Source organism: Mytilus trossulus, chromosome 11, assembly GCF_036588685.1.
Source record: "Mytilus trossulus isolate FHL-02 chromosome 11, PNRI_Mtr1.1.1.hap1, whole genome shotgun sequence".
Lineage (NCBI taxonomy): Eukaryota > Metazoa > Mollusca > Bivalvia > Mytilida > Mytilidae > Mytilus > Mytilus trossulus.
The window spans coordinates 54,619,044-54,631,390 of record NC_086383.1 but is presented as its reverse complement, the minus strand read 5'-3'; positions in this window follow the sequence as shown (position 1 = coordinate 54,631,390).

Sequence of the window (12,347 nt, the reverse complement as noted above, 5' to 3'; positions counted from 1 at the left end):
AGGAGTCGGCGGCGTCAAAAATGTATTAGTTTCTGATTAGGTCTAGGTTATGGTGAACCACTAGTGGTAAGTCAAAGATATTTGGTATGTTGTTGTATAAGTATTGGCACATCTCATTACCATGTAGATTATTTGAACCCGCCCACCCAGTTATGGTTTATTGACTTTGAAACTTTTGCTTAGTTTTCATGTACAAGTTTGTGATTAGGTCAGTTTATGGGGAACCACTTGTGGTAAAGTAATGATATTAATTGGTATGCAGTTGTATAAGTATCAGCATATCTCGTTTGCATGGAGATTTTTTGGCCCTGCCCCAGCATTCATGGTCTATTGACAAACTTTTGCTTGACATTTTTACTTCGTTTTCATTTATTACTTTGTGATTAGGTCAGTTTATGGGGAACCACTAGTCAAAGGTTAATGATAATTGTTACGCAGTTGTATAAACATTGGCACATCGCATTACCATGGAGATTATTTGGCCCCGCCCCCTCAGTCATGGTCTATTGACTTTGAAACTTTTACTTAGTTTTCATTATTAGTTTGTGATTAGGTCAGTTTATGGGGAACCAGAAGTGGTATGTCAATGATACTTGGTATGCAGTTGTATTAACATTGGCACATCGCATTACCATAGAGATTATGTGGCCCCGCCCCTCAGTCATGGTCTATTGACTTTGAAACTTTAACTTAGTTTTCATGTAATAGTTAGTAAAAACACAAAAATACTGAACTCCGAGGAAAATTCGAAAAGGAAAATCCAAAATCAAAAGGCAAAATCAAAAGTCCAAACACATTAAACGAATGGATAAGTTAACAAAAAGTGTTCCTTTTTGTGTATTTCAACATTTGCATTATCGAAATTACAAAAAGAGCGAGACATATCTCTGTGATAACAGTTTATGATCATTAACAAGCTTCTGTCCATAAAAATTCTGTCCATGTTAATTTAAGAAAGTTATATGAATTTTAAACACATCGTTGCCTGAGGAAATTGAAACCTCCGTTCATTTTTCATAATTTATTAACCAACATTTTTTTTTCAAAACCTGTCGGTATTCCGCTGAAGATACTATTGCTGATAGTCCACCAGCTGAGGTATTGACCCAAGGCTGTAACCAATGAAAGAAAAATACATGACAACATTTCTAATAATATAAACGTCCACACGTCAACCAACAACTAGAAGTGATATTTCCAGTCCACATACATGTTATATTTCGCGTTAGGACCGTGTCTTAATATTAAACTACGATCATGCGTCGACAAACATGTTAAGTTGGCATGTCCTCTCATTATGCTTGTTATATTACGCGTTATGGTCTTGTTTAAATTATAATGATGTCATGTACATTTGTTTTTAAAGAAATCAATTACAAATACCTTGACGTTTGTTCGTATGTTACAATGTAACTACTACAATATCAATATGCCTTTAGCTACATTTCTGATCTGATACACCTTGTTGATATAACTTGTTAATGTGATTTAATCTTACTCTATTCATACTTACTGTTTAACCATGTAAGGTAAAGAGGTGTATCGATACATAATTAACAAACGGTGCTTTATTTCATTAATCCTTAATTTTCTGATTAATACTTATTATGTACAAAAGTATCGTACTTGAACTGTAAGTTCGTTTGAATCATAATATTATTGGTTTTTACGTCAACACTGATACATAATTTGTGACGTCGCGTATATGTCAATGTAACATCAACCATCTAACATTGTATTGGGAAAAGGCATCTCAAACCTTGAATATGATCTTGTACGTCAACACTGATAAATAAATGATAACGTCGCGTATAATGCAACATCAACCCTCTTACCTTGTATTCAGAAAAGGCATCTCAAACCCTGACTACGATCTTGTACGCCAAAATTGATGAATAATTGTTGACGTCGCGTATAATGCAACATCAACCCTCTTAACATTGTTTTCAGAAAGGCATACAAAACCCTGCATACGATCTTTTACGTCAACACTGATAAAAATAATCGGTGACGTCTCGTATAATGCAACATCAACCCTCTAACATTGTTTTCAGAAAAGGCATATCAAACCCTGCATACGATCTTGTACGCCAACACTGATAAATAATTGGTGACGTCGCGTATTATGCAACATCAATCCTCTAATATTTCCTGCAATTTGTGTTGAAAAATATTTAAGTTACTCCTATCTTGTTACAAATACACTTACTAAAGAGGATATCTAGATAATCAAGGCCTTTTTACCTACTCATTGTCCCTTTTTACTGTATTTCAAACAAAAGTGTCATTATAAGCAATATTATCTTCGTAGGTCTGCCAAAATGAAATATATCAATTAAGCATTATATCTCACTTTCCTTTTCATTATACAAATAACAAATAGCCGAGGTGGTGAAATATCAGATTGTAACCCCGAGAAAATAGTGTCAACCGCGGGGGTACCAATCTGCTCTGTCACCCTCTCAGCCTTGTTTTATTTAATTCAAAGACGCCTCCGGGTGCGGGAATTTCTCGCTACATTGAAGACCTGTTGGTGACCTTCTGCTGTTTTTTTCTTTTTCTTTGGTCGGGTTGTTGTCTCTTTGACACATTCCCCATTTCCATTCTCAATTTTATTATACTGAATGTCCTATCATTATTGTCTTTTACAGGTTACTTTTTTTAATAGTATGTTCTATAACGTCACGTACATAAATAAGGCAACAGTAGTATACCGATGTTCAAAACTCATAAATCGAAAGAAAGAAAAACAAATCTGGTTCACAAACCAAAACATAACAACGTTACGGGTATTAGAAAAAAGATCAAAAGTTAAATGTTTTATTTTAGTAGTTAAAAAATAAAATCTGAGCCAAAACGTAGACTTTGGGCATTGCATTTAAATACTTGTTGTAAATTCAATTCATTGTCCTTAAAATTATCGCTTTCAGATTGTCTGAACGAGAGGGTAACATTCAAAAAATGATCACCCGTCCCGAGAACACAGTTATTTCTTAGTGCATTCCTTTAAACAATAAATTCAAATTAAAAAAATCGCACCTGCTCTTTCTCAAATAGATTTTTACAGTGTAGTGTACTACCAGTGGGACAAATAATATCAAAATGATAGAAAGTTCTACCAGCTCTAACTCAAAATATTGACAATTCTGTGTTAAAGGGGTGTAAAATTCAGACCATACGTTCAGCCATGTGATAGAGTGAATTAACACCTTCGTATTAGCCAATCAATACATGGCATTTTAACGTGAAGTATAACAAAAAATCGGCAAACGACGGATGCCATTGATTTCAACCTTTTTTTCATTAACAGAACGACAAGGAATGCCATCGATTTTTTCATTAGGGGACGACCATTTGATATTCTGGGGGGGGGGGGGACAGGAGGATTTTTATAAACTGAGAGGACAAATTATTCATTTTCTGCACTACTGAAGCAAGATTTTTCATTTTCATTAAAGCAAAGGACTGATTATTCATTTTTACAACTATATTTATGATATTCGAAAACATACAATTTTTTAAATATTTGTTAATTCTTAATAATATATAGTATAGTCAAGCTATTGTGTACCATTTTATCAAATTAATCATTATCCCCTGCAAAAAATTTAGGATTCAAGATTTTATTCATAACCTCAGACACATACTTGTGTACAAGAGGACAGTATATACATACATATTAAGATAATACAAAGCGAGTCGGACAAACGAAACACAAATACATAGTACATTATAAAAGACAATTGGTATAATTAGATTAATTAAATAAGTATTTTATAAAAGTTTCTTCATGAAATGAATCAACCAATATACATGTATTGTATACATGCATAGTATTAAAGTTTGGTGTAACTAGCCTCTTTCAAAAGTATTGTCAAACATATTTTGCCGAGCGGAGCGAGGCAACAATTTTTTTTGAAGGGTTTTGGAACCGCTGCAGCCCAAGAAGCTATAGACCTGCAGAGTTATTTATTTTCAATACATTGCAAGTCAGGTAATTTATTTTCAAACTACCAAAGAACAAACCATTTATTTTTGTGATCATCAAGGCTGAGTTATTTATTTTCAAAATCCTCCTAAAAAATAATATTTTGATATGAAAAAAGTAAAATCACAGAAATACTGAACTCCGAGGAAAATTCAAAAAGGAAAGTCCCCAATCAAATGGCAAAATCAAAAGTTCTAACACATCAAAAGAATGGATAACAACCATGAACAACTGTCATATTCCTGACTTGGTACAGGCATTTTCTAATGTAGAAAATGGTGGATTGAACCTGGTTTTATAGCGAGCTAAACCTCTCACTTGTATGACATTCGCATCAAATTCCATTATATTGTCAACGATGCGTGAACAAAACAAACAGACGCAATAGGTAAAAATGTTAAAAATAGGGGTACAGCAGTCAACATTGTGTTATCATCTTAATCACTATAAAAACAATAAATGTAACGAAGAAGCACAAAAAGGCATACATCAAATTTAACATCCTCGTTTTGCTAATATTATACGATTTTATTTATCTATGTAATAATCCAACCATATAGGATGGAAGGTTTTAAGTACTGGTGTAAAATTGCGCGTTTGAAATTCGCACAGGTAGAAATAAAATAATTTTGTCGTTCAAAGTATGACGGGACACATCAATACAGAGTCACGTAAAATAGATATAACAAAAAACAAAGTTATAGTAAAAGTAATAATAATAAATAAAATGATTCCGTGGTTCAAATTATGACGGGATACATAAGTACAGAGTCACGTCAAATGTATATCATAAAAAAACAGACTTAAAAGTAAAAGTAATATTGATAAATAAAAAAAAAAATGTCATTCAAAGAATGATGGGAAAAATAAGCACAAAGTCACGTCAAATGAATATCTAAAAAAAACCAGACTTAACAGTAAACGTAGGCGTCACTGATGAGTCGTATGTAGACGAAACGCGCGTCTGGCGTACTAAACTATAATAGTGGTACCTTTGATAACTGTTTACACCACTAGTTCGATGCATCTCCTGGTGGATGTTTTGTCCCCTAGGGTATCACCAGCCTAGTAGTGAACTTTTCGGTGTTGACATAAATATCAATCAATGTAGGACAGAAAGTCACAGGACAAAAAGTCACAGACAAAAAGTCACGGACAAAAAGTCACGATCTATTGTTTCTGATTATTTTCTCTGAAAAAAAACCCCACTTATTTCTACAAAAATATTTTTGCATTTTTATCAAACTGTGGCATGGCACTTAAATGGCTTCATGATGCCAAAAAGTATGATTAAAATTTAAAAAAATGAACATATTTCAAGTATAATAAACATTTCCTAAACTTAAATATGAATATATATGTATTAAAAAGTTAAAAAAAAATCTAGATATTTCTCTTATATATTCAAACAATTATTTGTAACTTTTTGACTTTATGTCCTGTGACTTTTTGTCCTGTGCATATCTGTCCGTTTACCAATATCAATTATGTGGTCAATGTCACAAATTTTCTGTTTGAAAAAAACTTTTCGAAATACTAAGGATTTTTTTTTATCCCAGGCATAGATTACCTTAGCCGTAATTGGCACAACCTTTTGGAAATTTGGATCATCAATGCTTTTCAACTGTTTACTTGTTTGGCTTAGGGAACAGTCATTATTTATCAGCTGAGGGGGTCGGTTCAAATTTTCACATCAAAAAGTTTTGTTGGCAACCCCCCCATAATTTTTATGAACCACATAATGACCCCCCTTAAAATGATGTTTCATAAGTATGACCCCCCCCACTACTAAAAAATATCCCGATTAATTAACAGTGGGCAAATAACTATGGGAAGAATGTGGACATTGACACTCTCTATTACCGAGTATGCATGGCAGAAAGAAATTTTCCCTGATTGCAGTCATTTTCTTTGATTTTGTACTGATTTTTTATATTACATTCTACAATTATAAGTTCCCCTAGTATCTTCCGTCCCTCTTTTCTATTACTTAGTATAAGTAGCTTGAACTTATTAATTTGATAAAGATAATTCAGTTTAACTGATATTCTCTAACTATTTTCAAATATTTTTATTGGATAAAGCAAAAAAACTATAAGGTAATTTATATTCCCTTGATGTTCATCATGACCTTCAATGTTCTTTAAATTTGTTTTGAAGCTGATGGAACTGATTTTGGTTAATATTTTTCAGTTTAATCCAACTTTGAATAAAACAGCCTGAATACATGTACAAGAAATATCACATCGATTTTTTTTTCAGATTTATTATTCTTGAAACACGAATTTCTGACACATGCAAGAAGAAAAAAAGACAAAATAAGCATTTAAATGAAAAAAAATATAGATCGCAATTTAACTCGGAGGTTCGTGTACAGAATGAAGGAAAAAGGTCTCAATATATTTATTAAAATTTTATAAATGTTTCGTGGATTTTAAAATTCTAATCATATAGTTCTAGGGTGTGCAACTTATGGTTCTGGTCCGTCCTGCTTCAAATATGAATATACAGTAACATTATTTTGGAGGTTATATTTATAAATATATATATCATGGATATATAGGTTTATTATTATAAGAACATTCAATTTCATTTCAATGTGGAAATGTTTTACAAAATCCCTGAGTGTACTGTTTTTTGTTTGTGAATGCCATGCTACCCAACAAAATTAAAGGCCCTTACTTGAATCAATAAATATTCTTTATCTTAATCAATAACTTTGTAATAATTTAATAAATTAATAATATCTATATGATTATCAAATGATTTTAGAATGTACACACCTTTAACAGTCCTACGTCTATCCTAAGAAATATCATCAACATGATTTTAACACTTTAGAAAGTTGGAATAAATTTAACATGTTCAACTGCATGTTCAGAAACTTTTCATGTTTTATACAGTTGTTAATCTTATGAATTGGTTGTAAATTTTCCCATCCTATGGATAATGAACCATAACAAATGAGTGATTAGATACACTACAAATGAGAGATTGGGCATCCTGCTGGTTCTATCAAAGGTTTCAAAATGACAGAAATCATCAAAGAGATTGCACACTTATAATATCATCAACAATTAATATACTTGACAGACATAAAAACTTTCATTGTGTGACCCCCCCCCCCCCCCAGTAAAATAAAAATTTTGATGACAACCCCCCCTCCCCCCCCCCAGCTGTGTGATTTTTTTGGTAATGACCCCCCTAAAATGCACCGACCCCCTCAGCTGATAAATAATGACTGTTCCCTTAATACATATTTTAATATGAGCGTCACTAATGAGTCTTATGTACACGAAAAGCGCATCTGGCGTACTAAATTATAATCCTGGTACCTTTGATAACTATTCATCTAATCTGAGACTACTATAACATGTGTTATAGTAGTCTCAGATCTAATCGATCACATTATGATTATTGTATTTTATAAATATTTATAAGTTTTACGATTTTTTAACAGGCAATAGGTGTTCCTATAAGAAACATATTTGCTTCCTCTAGTCATTGTGTTTCTTTACTAAAAGGAGGCATACATCATAAAGGAACTTAAAGAAACAAACGAATAACGGACACTGCAGATGATTATGTCTGCAGCATATCTTGACTATATCAAAAAGTTTACAAAGGGGTCGGGTAAGAACGAAAATAACAACCAAAGAAATTATTTCATTTTTCCAATTAGGAACATTTTGTGGTAGCAACATGCACAATATGGAAAACATGTTTTCCAGTTTCAACCATATTCAAGAGCGTGTGTTTCCTATGATTATTTATTTGAAGACATTTACTGCACTAAAATCAAAGCGCTGTAAGCACTGTTGGCAGTTAACCAAAAACCAAGGCAAACATAACAAGAGTGCACACACTGAAATGTCTCGCCTTCTTTAGTAATCCTTGATACTATCTTGATAGACCTAAATATAAAGCTTTATTACTACTGTCACATAAACTCAACATTAACCAAGAAAATGAAACATTGATCAATGAACCATGAAAATGAGGTCAAGGTCAGATTAACCATGCCAGGCAGACATGTACAGCTAACAATTCTTCAATACAACAAATATGGTTGACTTAATGCTTATAAATATAGAAAAACAGACCAAAACACAAACAGTTAAAACTTAGCAATGGACCATGAAAATGAGGTCAAGGTCAAATAAAACCTGCGTAACTGACGTATAGATCATAAAATATTTCCATACACCAAATATAGATGACCGAATGCATAAAGTATTAGAAAAATACACCAAAACTAAAAAACTTAACTTTGACCACTGAACCATGAAAATGAGGTCAAGGTCAGATGACACCTGTCAGCTAGACATGTACACCTTACAATCATTCCATACACCAATTATAGTAGACCTATCGCATATAGTATAAGAAAAACAGACCAAAACACAAAAACTTAACTACATGTATAACCACTGAACCATGAAAATGAGGTCAAGGTCAGATGACACCTGCAAGTTGGACATGTACACCTTACAGTCCTTCCATTCATTGAATATACTAGACCTATTGCTTATAGTATCTGAGATATGGACTTGACCACGAAAACTTAACCTTGTTCGCTGATCCATGAAATGAGGTCGAGGTCAAGTGAAAACTGTCTGACAGGCATGAGGACCTTGCAAGGTACGCACATTCCAAATATAGTTATCCAATTACTTATAATAAGAGAGAATTTAACATTACAAAAAATCTTAACTTTTTCTTCAAGTAGTCACTGAACCATGAACATAAGGTCAAGGACATTGGACATGTGACTGACGGAAAGTTCGTAACATGAGGCATCTATATACAAAGTATGAAGCATCCAGGTATTCTACCTTCTAAAAAATAAAGCTTTTAAGAAGTGAGCTAACACCGCCGCCGGATCACTATCCCTATGTCGAGCTTTCTGCAACAAAAGTTGCAGGCACGACAATTATGAAAACTGTGGCAATGTAATTGTTGCTTCAACATTTTTTTAAAGATTTAAAAGAACAAACATTAAACATTTATATATAATTGTACATTTATGTTCATTCAATGAATTAATCATTAAGACAAATAATTCATATTTTATCAAGGTTTTCAATAGCAACGCACATGACCACGAATGGTCATGAGTCTTTCATGAGTCAGCAGTGGTACAAATTTGCAATGATTGCAGTTCTTCTAGTTGGTCGTTTTTGTTCGTATTAGTTGACTGTTAGTAGTTCAAGTTGACTTTAGTACGAGCTTGTAAAAGAATGAATTGACTTGCTTCCCTGGAAAAAAACTGAGTTTGTGTTGTACAGTACAAAAGTTATGAGACACAAATCAGACAAATGTTTACTACTACAGGGATCAATGGTGAGGTCTTACTGACCTGTCCAGTGTAAATGTAAATGACTCACACCTTCACCCCAAGTCCGTGATGTCTAAGTTTTGAATAACATGACAGGTATTAGGGTATAGCAAAGTGATATGCATATGTGTCGCCTATGAGATTGACCTTCTTTGTCATTCAATCTTTTTTGAAGTGACAACAGGAATGAATATGGTTTAGGCGTTGGTATCTCAATCTTTTACAAGTTCTCAAAACACACACAAGAGGGTGTGGGGTGACCCTAGGGACTACCCCTATTTTTCATTTGATTTTTTATAATGTTCCATATATGAATATATATGATTGAGGGGTGGGGATTTCATCTGTTTCTAAGTCATCAAACAGAAGTGGGTAGGGTGACCCTTAGGACTCTCCCTATATTTCATTTGATTAGTTATCATATTACATGAGTATATATGGTTTAATTTAAAGGTGGGGATCTCGACTAATTCCAATTTCTCAATCAGGTGACTGCAGGGACTCCTCCTATATTTTATTTAATTTAGGAATCCGGGTCCGTTCGCGCCCATTCACGTTCGCACCCACTCATGTTCGCCCCCTTTCACTTTCGCACCCCATATGTTCGCGCCCAATTTTAATTGGTTTTGTGTTGAATAACTTTGTAATCAAGTTTTGGCAAGTGTATTCTTATGAGTATAATTGTTGTCATGGTCTCAAAATAAAGTGAGAAAGCATTTTTTTGTGGTGAAAATCTTAATCATATTTTGGATAGTGTATTGTTAAAAAAAGATTAAACCTTTCGGCTTTCCAAATAAAGTGGAATTCTGTCAAAGTTTTATTTTGTGTTGAATAACCGTCTTCATCATTTATTGGTAAGTGTATTGCTATAACTTTGTTTCATTGACTTGTTTCTAAATGAAGTGAGATTCTGACTACGTTTTTTGTTTGTGTGTTGAATAAATTTTATGTTTTAGTCGTAATATTGTATTGCTATATTTCATTGTTTCAGACCAAGCTGTTAAAAACAATTATCACAACTGTTTCAAAAATCTTCAACATGGGGGGGGGGGGGGGGGGGGGGGGGGGGGGGGGGGGGGGGTAGGGTGACAACAGGGACTTCCCCTATAAGTCTTATACATGAGTATTATATGGTTAAGGGGCGATGATCTCGAATGTTTCCAAGTTCTCAAACAGGAGGGTGTACAGTGACCATAAGGACCCCCTTATAATTCATTTGATTTGTAATATTGTCTCATACATAAATATATATATTGTTAAAGATTGTGGATCTCGACCATTCATGATAAATTCTCAAACAGAAAGGGGTAGAGTGGCCTTACGAACTCCACCTAATTTCATATGCTTTGTTATATTGTCCCATACATGAATATATATGGTTTAGGGGTGGGGATCTTGACCGTTACCAAGTTTTGGTAATTTTTGTCTCTTGTGGATAGTTGTCTCATTGGCAATCATACCACATCTTTTTTTATATATAAGAAACGTCCAGCTAGTTTAACTGACCTATCAAAATTGAGAAGAAAAAATACCCCTTGAAATTACAGTAATATGTTTAACTTAAAAAGCATTTAACATGCATTACCAACATTTATCACTGATAAAAAAATATATGCTGTTACCAGGAACATATATATTGTTAGATAAACTGTTCCCAGCTGTCACAATGTATTGGATTTTCACATTAAAATTGGTGTTCAAAATATTTTCTGCTTTTTCCTTCTTTTACATATGTCTTTTGGTTTTCAATTCTAGTCTTTATATTTATTTACCATGCATAGATGTATTTTGTCACCTGTCTGGATTTTTTAAAATTGATTGCCAAATCCGGGATTACCCTTATCCGCTTCCAGAATCGGATCCGATATTGGAATCTCGCGGCAGCCATTTTGGTTTCAATGTTGTTTTTGACAGATAGTGAGATACGATTTTACTCGGATTTACACGTTATTTATCGACGATTTTATGTATAAAGCTAGCGGTTTAACAAATTGAACATCGCTGTCATTAAAAGTAATGATGAAAATAAGTTTGAGATCGTTTATTAGGAAACTTTGGTAAAAATGTTCGCAAAGTTATTTTTTTATATTCTTTCAAGGTCCGTCGGGCATGTCGTGCATAGCTAGTAACCAAGAAGAAAGTCTGACTGCAAAAGTGGAAGGTCTCAGACCTCGGACCAACGCTAATTTGAACTCCTGCGTCAAAATTGAAAAGATACTTCTATTAAATTCAAAATTGCCGCCAACCGCGTAATCAGTTGAACTTATATAATACGTAGTTGACTACGTATTGACGACAAACAATATTCCTACGACTTTTGCAATTTAGGAAATCTTAAATACTTGTCTTTAGGGATTTTCGGCAATTAGATATTGCATACATTTGTTCTTTGACATCTTAGCCAAAAGCTCAGGGGATAATAAACTACATAAAGATTCCTAATGTGCAACTTCAAAACTTTTGGGAAAATCGACGATCATTTAAGGTATTTCTGGTCACATTTTTTGTAATCCAGAATGAAAAGTATAAAAAAAACTGTCCAATAAGTTACAAATAATATAGTAACCAGCTACTAGATGATAACAATGGCACGTATTTCAGCATTTATTGGGTAGCACACAAATCCCGGGTGCTCGCATAAGGCAGCTTAACTGTCTAAAAATCTACTAAATATAGGGTTCATAATGATCTAGTTGGTGTCATCACTTATAACATAAAAGATGCCATCATTTGTTGTTATCGTTAAGAAAAACGGTGTAAAGGAGGACCACGGATGTGATCAAATTGTCAAAGCCACAATCTAACTCCTCTTCTTTGACATCGATATCATCGTATGTGACTTTTCATCAAATGTTTGCTCGCCAAGAAAAAAAACATGACAGGTGTCCCTTGTTAACAAGAATCTTCTGACCCTTCAAGAGCCCCTTAGATCACCCGTTTTTGATTAAGTTGATGTTTCTCATGTCTAAACTTTTCAGTGTGAAGTTGTATGTACTGATGTTTGATTTTTCATTTTTTCTT